Here is an 8,541-nt window from a genome sequence, read left to right on the forward strand (position 1 = left end):
ATGGTAACAATGTCAATAACTCCTTCCAAGTACACTGATGGGACAATAAATGGTCAGGTTGGATTTGTCCTTTTTTGAGGAGAGGATACACATGCATAATTGATCATGTTGCTGCATACATGGCAGTATTGGAAAATCTTGTCTAGGGTTAAGGCTTCTTCTGGAGCAGTACTACTGCCTGAATATTAACAGAACCCATAGCCTTTTTAGTCTTAGAGTCATACAGCACGGAAACAGATTCTTGAGTCCAACTAGTCCATTCAGACCACTTTTCCCAAAGTAAACTAGACCCACTTGCACTTGGTTCATAAGCCTCTAAACCTTTCCTGTTCATTTACCTGTCCAAAGTCTTTTAAATGTTGTAACTGTACCCACATCTACCACTTCCTCTGGCAGTTCTTCCAAATACGCACCACCCTCTGTGTGAATAAGTTGCCCCTCAGGTCCCTTTTACATCTTTCTCCTCTCCCGTTAAGGATATGTTCCTAGCTTTGAACCACCCGTCTAGGCCCGCTCCCCCCTCCGCACCCCCCCCCCCCCCCACTAGGGTAAAGACCTTGACTATTCACCTTATCCACGCCCCTCATGATTTTATAAAACTCTATAAGGTCACCCCTCAGCCTCCTACGCTCCAGTGAAAAGGTGCCAAGCTATCCAGCCTATCCAATCCCAGCAACATCCTGGAAATCTTTTCGGTACACTGTTCCAATATAATAATATCTTTCTTATAGCAAGGCAGAACTGTTCACAGTACTCCAAAAGTGGCCTCACCAACACGATATCCCAACTCTTACACTCAACGGTCTGAACAATGAATTGTTGAATGCCTTTTTAATGTCTACCTGTGATGCAACTTTCAAAGAATAATGTACCTGAACCCCTAGGTCTCTGTGTTTGAGAACATTACCTGGGATCATACCTTTAACTATATAATTCCTGCCCTTGTTTGTTTTAACAAAATGCAACAACTTGCATTTATCCATCAAATTGGCTGAAGAATGGAATCAATTATGTTGAGGACATCAAGAGTAGCCCAAAATGGACTATCCACTTGGCACTTCTGATTTCAGATGGTTGCAACTGATTCAGCAGTTTCTTTTATACTGATGGGGCTCAGCCATCATTGAGGTTGGGGATATTCATGGAGCTTCCTCCTCCAGTGAGTTGTTTAGTTGTTTAATCCACCCCCAATAACTACTGAATATGGCAGGACTGCAGAGCTTAGATTTGACCCGTCGGTTGTGGGATCGCTTAACTTTGTCTATCACTTGCTGCCTCTGCTGTTTTGCATGGAAAAGATGCTCAGTTCTTTGGATGACATGATTTTCTGAAAGGAGATATAGAAACAGAAATATTTCTTTCTATCTTGGAGAAACATTCTGCTGCCTGTGAATTGGAAAGTATAAACCCATTGAAGGAGAGAGTATCCAAGCACAGTGACTTTGACCAATAGATTGTGTGCAGGATTTTTATGGTGGGAACACTGAATAGGAACACACCAGGCTCTCAGATCAGGTTTGGGTGGTGACAAAAATGTGATTTATTATGGGTGAAAAATCTATCCAGAAGATTGAAAAAACAGCAAGCAACACAATGTTCAGCTTCCATCAAAATAACAAGCCATTTGAAAATTACTTCTAGACAGAACAGTACAAACATTGTCCATGGTTTTAGTTGAAGACGGATCAATTGAAGATGGTCTGCTTATGATTCACATCACCAACTGTACCCACTCCTGAGCGCCGGCTCACTTCACTAACACACGCGCACACGCATGTGCACGCGCACACACACACACACAACACACAGAATTACATCAAGGAAAACTCTCTTAGAATACTACAGACAAGAAGTTTGTTTAAAATCCCTGTGGTTTTGTCTGGCTGCCAATTCCAATGGTTAGAAATGACACTGAACTTTAGTGACACAGAATGGGGCTTTTTGCCATCGTACAAACCCACCAATGGTTACCGACATCCAGTAATCACGTGAGTCAATGGACCATTCAGTTTCCATTCCTGGAAGACCCTCTTCCCCCAGGTGAGTTCGACAGTGCTTTCTAATTCCCAACTCTCTGTCCTTTCTCCCTCCATTCACCACAATGTTTCTGTAGCTGTCAATCAGGTTTAACCACTTCCTCATATGAAATTTCCAGACTATTTTTCCCAAGAGTACTTTTACTCATGTTCTTCCTGTGCATTTGTTTCCCTTCTCTAACTATCCACATGAAGGTCGTGCTGAGTCACCCTCTTGACTCTCTGCACTTCAAACTGTTGCAGTTAAACTCTTGCTGCTGCTGTTTATAGGAGGCTGAACTGACACAGCTGATCCAGTGCTGGATCCCTCATCAATGTCGATCCTTTGAGAGAAATGACTGTCAAGGTATTGGAAGTGTTCCACATATTTCAGAGTCTACTTGAATAAATATGGGATGTGCAATATTTGGCTGAACAGATGTGGGTTGGTATGAATTTTTGCCTTGGTAGCATTCAAGGACAGACAATTTTCCTTTTATGGTGAATTGAAGGGATTGAGAGTCATTTGCAAACCCATTGCAGAGTGGAAAACGACCCTGAGATCATCTGTACACTGTGGATCATATGAATGCTTTCTCTCTTGTGTGAATGCATTGATGGACACGGACGTTTGTTAACTGGGAGAATGACTTGTCACACACTTTGTACGTGAACGGTTTCTCTCCAGTGTGAACGTGATGGTGTGCGCAGAGGCTTGATAACTGCAAGAATGATTTGTCACACACCTCACGTGTGAATGGCTTTTCCCTGCTGTGGACGCACCAGTGTTTCAGCAAAGTTGGGGATTCTGGAAAGCTCCTGTCACAGCCCTGACACATGAACGGTTTCTCCCCTCTGTGAATCCATTGGTGTTTCACGAGTGCCGATAAAAGGCTGAAGAAGTCGAAGACCTCATATGTGAAGTGTTTTGGTTCCATGCTTCTCTGTGTTGCAAGTGAAACAATAGATGCACTTTGTGTGTTCAGAGATCTGATCTGCCTGTGGAGCCTTCCTCAAACTTGAACATCCTCTCACCTGTAGAAATGGGCAGTGGCTTAAGACATTCGATGAATGAATGAAACTGTCACCACAACTGGAACCACTCACACTTCTTCCCAGCCTCACCCTGACCGATCACCCACAACCGAAACTTCAGAAAGGTTCGTTCTGATGGACGGCTCCACACCGCTGACCAGTTTCAGATCTGAAGATATCTCAAAACTCCCCTGACCCGACCAATTTCCAGGTGTTGGTTTCTCTGCTCAACCTTCTCTGTGTTGTGCCTTGCTGTGAAGGGACTGGATTCTTCCCACAGTTGTGCAGTTGCTATTTGAGTGATGGTCAGGATCCTATCTGTGGTGTCTATCCTTTCTGTATTCTCTGGTGTAGTATGAAGCAATTCTTCTGTAAAACAGGAAAAAGGAAGATGATTTCCTCAACTCCCTCTCCTCCCTCTCCTCCTGTGCTGAAGGAGTTGATTCCTCAGTTAGAGACTATTCCACAGTGAATGCCAATCTGGTATTCTGGGGGGCAGAGGGGAAGTGTGTGTGTGTGTGTGTGTGTGTGTGTGTGGTGGGGCTGGGGAAGGGGAGGGTGTGTTCAGATAAAAGGCCTTTCTTTTTCCTCACTGGACTGTCACGCATCCTCTGTTTGCCTCAGGAATACGGAATTGTGGCCAGGAGCAGACAATATGGCACCTTTCTTTCCTCCACCCGAGCCCCTATCCCAAATGGAAAGACAGTGCAAAGTCAGTTGTGAATTCACTGAGCACTAAGGACACCGTAGAGTCCAGGTTTGAGCTGAGTGGATGCAGTACAGGAGATTTCATGCAAACTAGACCCCAAGAGTAAAACAGCCCTACAACCAACAGATCAGAGCAAAGCTCTGTCATCCTACCACACTTTGTTCATGATTGTGGACAACCAGCCATTCACACCATCATGAAGGCCAGCACATGAGGGCAAGACACAGTGTGACAGTGACTTCGGGCAAATGTATCAAGTGGATGATCAAACCTACACTCTTCCTGAGGCACTGGAAAACCCCACCTCCAGATCACTCCAATCCTCCACATTGTCGAAAAGGCTCAAGGCAGGAGCTTGTTATGAATGCCGAGGTTTTAAGCTTATTTTTAAATTATCTTTGTGAATTAAAAAAAACAGAATACCAGGAAACTGAGAAAATTCTACCCAGCAAAAGGCCATGGTGGTTTCTGAAGCACATCAATAAATTTGGACTTCCTAAGTGAATGTAAAGTATACATTTCGAGAAAAAAACGTAGCATTGCTGGGAATGACAGAACAGACTTCCTGACTCTGGGATTTGTAACAAAAAGAGTGAAGCAAAGTTATAAGTGAGCAAAGTGAAAGCCCATGATATCAGAGGTAATGTACTGATGTGGATAGAGAACTGGTTGGCAGATAGGATGCAGAGAGTTGAAATAAACGGGTCCTTTTCAGAGTATAGAATAGATATTAATAATTTGAACAAAGGAATTGAATGCAATATCTCCAAATTTGCAGATGATATAAAGCTGGTTGGCAGTGTGTGCATGAGAAGGATGCAGAGTGAATTGAACAGACTGGCTAAGTGGCAAATACCTGACAAATGCAAAATAATGTGGATAAAGATGAGATTATCCACTTTGGTGGAAAAAGACAGGAAGGAAGATTATTATCCGAATGGTAGCAGTTTAGGAAAAGGTGAGGTGCAACGAGACCTGGGTGTCATGGTCGAACAGTTGCTGAAAGTTGGCATGCAGATACAGCAGGCAGTGAGAAAAGATAATGGTATGCTAGCCTTCATTGCGAGAGGATTTGAGGATAGCAGTTATACAGGGCTTTGGTGAGGCCACACCTTGAGTATTATGTCCAGTTTTGATCTCCGAATATGAGCAAGGGCATTCTTGCTATTCAGGGAGCCCAGTGAAAGTTCACCAAACTGATTCCTGGGATGGCAGGAGTAACATATGAGGAAAGACTGGATTGACCGGGGCTTATACTAGCTAGAATTTAGAAGAATGAGGGGGGATCTCATAGAAACATATAAAATCCGAAAGGGACTGGACAGGCTAAATGTGGGAAGAAGGTTCCCAATGTTGGGGAAGTCTGGAGTTAGGGGTCACAGTCTAAGAATAAGGGATAAGCCATTCAGGACTGAGATGAGGAAGGATTTCATCATTCAGAGTTGTGAACCTGTGAAATTCTCTAATGCAGAAAGCTATTGGGACCAGTTCATTAGATATATTCAAGAGGAAGCTGAATGTAGCCCTTGTGGCTAAAGAGACCAAGGGGTATAGAGAGAAAGCAGAAGTGGGATACTGAAATTGCATAATCAGCCATGATCATATTTAATGGTGGTTCAGGCTCGAAGGGCCAAATGGCCTACTCCTGAACCCATGTTCTATGTTTTTATGAGAGAAAGAGAAACCAAGAAATGTCACAAGTGTGGTCAGCAGAGAGGAGAGGGTGTCCTTTCTGTGGACTGCCAGGCAGAACATGGGAAGGAACACAGTCTCTGGTTAAACAGACACGCACTGGGACAACCTAAAGATTCGAAGATTCATCCTGGTGAGGCCGGGGAAGGAATCAGTGGAGGCAGCCTCAGTGTTAGCAGTTGGTTCAGAACTCTCAGGAAATTCAGAGAAATGGCTTTCGACAGTCACACAAAGCAAAAAAAATCAGTGAAACATGGAGAAATAATTGTATTAATCCGCATATGATGTTGGATGAGTGTCTACAAAAAATGGTTCTGCAGTGAGCAAGGCGGAAAGTACAAGAGTGGTGTGGAGTGTTTGGCTATGTTAAAAGTTGAAGGGGGATTTTTTTTCTGTTGTTCAAGCAGATGGCTGCTTGGTACTCTTTAGCCAATTTACTTTCAGTGGATTAGTTTGATTAAGTCTTGGAATCTTGTCGAGTGATATGTTGACCACTGGGAATTCAAATCAGTTTTGAAAGATTCCAGTCTTTACAGTCTCTCAATCAATAGCATGAAAAAAGGACAGAATATCTGGTCACCATCATGTTGCTGTTTGTGGGATCTTGCTCTGCTCACATTAGCTGTTACATTTCCAACATTACAACAGACAGCACACTGGAAAAGTATTTAATTGGCTAGAAATCACTTTGGTCATCTGGTGGCTGTGAAGGTTCTATATAAATGGAACTATTCCTTTTCTTATGAGAATATTACAAAGAAGGGGTGGTGGAAGGTCTTGGAAGGATTTGAAACGTCAGGCAATATCCTGACACACAGAGACAGAACTGACCTCAGGGTAACAACAAGCTCCCAATAAACACAGCAAACTCAACAATGGAAAATTAGTAAGACACTCCTCACCTTCCAGATAATGACACCTCACCTTCTCATGTTCAGGTATGAGCCATCATCAGACCGTAAATCAGGAGGGAAATGCCTCCAATAAACACATTTGATATCGTATCGAACACAAGGCACAGTGGCTCGCACTACTGCCTCACAGTGCCAGGGACCTGGGTTTGATTCCATTCTCGGGCGAGTGGAGTTTGCACATTTTCCCCATGTTTTCCTCCGGGTGCTCTGGTTTCCTCCCACAATCCAAAGATGTGCAGGCTAGGTTGATTGGCCGTGGGAAACACAGAATTACAGGGATAGGGTGGATCTGGGTAGGATGATCTTCAGACAGTCAGTGTGGACTCGATGGGCCGAATGGCCTGCTTCCCCGCTGCAGGGATTCTATTCTATGATTCTGCACAGCTCCAGACAAACAGTTCAGCACAAAGCATTGAGTAAACAGCACTCTCAGCTGGATCTTCTCACACAGCATAAGGGACATTTCCACCCCTGATTGCCCACAGGATAGTCAGACTGCCTGAAGATTGGTGTGGATATTATGGGATACAATTTGTATAAAAGCTGCTCCTTCACTCACCATCTCCTCACTGGGTTTTCAGTCCCTATAGGAAGTGAACCAGCTCTGGAAGAGGAAGAGGAGATGATGGGCAGAGTGGGTGGGCTCTCTGATTGACGTCTCTCACAGTCAATCCAAATATTTCTGCAGCAACATGAATTTCCTGAAACTTGGGAAACTGACCGGTGAAATGGAGGTGACTGAGCTGCAGATCAGGTGGAGATTTAAACTTGTCATTGTCCCACCTGAATAAAACCTCATTTATTGCAGCTGCTGTCTCAGTTCTCTTGCTGAATGTGAGACAGATTTCTGGTGTGGGAATAGCATTCTTCATCCTCTGAGGCTTTCAGACTGACAATATCAGTGTGGGATGTGAAATCTTGGATGTGTTTGAAATAACTCCACGGACGCCTGTATCCTGTCACCAAGTCATCCTTTATTGACACGTGCAGGGTACGTAGACTCTGACTCAGCAGTTCAGAGCCAGCTTTCAGAGTGAATATGATGTCTGACACTCCTGTTTATATCTGTCAGCTAGGGCTCCCTGATTGGCCCAGATTAACAGCCCCAATCAGTGAATTTATATTCTGTGATGTCCACCGGGCTGACCACATTCCAATAGCTAGACTGTTTGACAGCAGATCGGAAGAGGAAGATCCACAGCATCCAAGGCAGGGATGGCATACAGTGGTGGGATTAGCACACGCACATAGGGGAGGGTCACAGAATAGCCTGAATAATTCATACTACATTTGTAATAACTGAGCAAGCCTGACTGAAAAGAAATATCATTTATTGCTGAACACTAATATGGAGCCTTCATCGGTTCGTCTCAGCTTGGAGCAGACAGTTATGCAGTCCCATCTCTGGGTCTGCTTTTTGTTTATTTCAGATCCAAAAATGCTCTTGCATACAACAGAGTGGGTTCTTTCCATCATGAAATTATCGTGACACATTTTCCTTCTTCTATTAACCGCCGCCAGTCAATCACACATGTGGCCACTTGGATATTTACGTGCTAATTCTGTATTGGCAGTGGAAACCATCGAAAGGTAAGGGAGATGCAGGGAGAATGGAAATTGTTTTAAAACAAAATGGATTTAGATAGGGAGACAAAGCACTGAACCCTCTCCAGTGTCCACTTCTCTCCAAAGACATTGAGAGTATTGGTGGACATTGCATGCGCCCTCTCCAAGTACTCCCGGGCATGAACATAACCATTGAAGCCTTGTTACATCGATATCAGAGATCACAATGATATGCCCAGCTGTTACAGCTTGTTCATAAAGAAAAAGAATTGCATTCCTCCCATTTCAAATTTATTCCACAGTCATAGTGCATAAAGAAAATGATCAAACGATGTGTGTTCTTTCTCATCTTTTCCAATTTCTTCTCTGGACAAAAACATTGCACAGACATAATCTTTAAATTTTTCGGGTATTCTAATCATAAGGGTGAGAATTGCTGGCAGCTGAACTGGTGTTGGCTGGTTTCTAAGGTCACGTTATCTCTCTGGGGAATGTTGCGGCCATGTAAATACTTCTTCAAATTCATTCCAGGATTTGGAAATCCCTCATTGCGCCTAAATTTGTTGCTGAATCAGTAATATCCCTTGAGAAGTTGGTGGTGCGCTGCCTT

General features: G+C 43.7%; 1 long non-coding RNA gene across 1 annotated transcript; it reads right to left on the minus strand.

Annotated features, from left to right (window-relative positions):
- Window positions 1-1,516: 1,516 nt before the first annotated feature.
- LOC125487013 lies at window positions 1,517-6,572 on the minus strand. The gene is made up of 2 exons (XR_007265565.1): window positions 6,376-6,572; window positions 1,517-3,419 (listed from the first exon to the last, which is right to left on the minus strand). It is a non-coding gene; the product is annotated as an uncharacterized LOC125487013 (long non-coding RNA).
- Between the last annotated feature and the right edge of the window lie 1,969 nt (window positions 6,573-8,541).

Source organism: Rhincodon typus, chromosome 35 (assembly GCF_021869965.1).
Source record: "Rhincodon typus isolate 14 chromosome 35, sRhiTyp1.1, whole genome shotgun sequence".
Taxonomy (NCBI): domain Eukaryota; kingdom Metazoa; phylum Chordata; class Chondrichthyes; order Orectolobiformes; family Rhincodontidae; genus Rhincodon; species Rhincodon typus.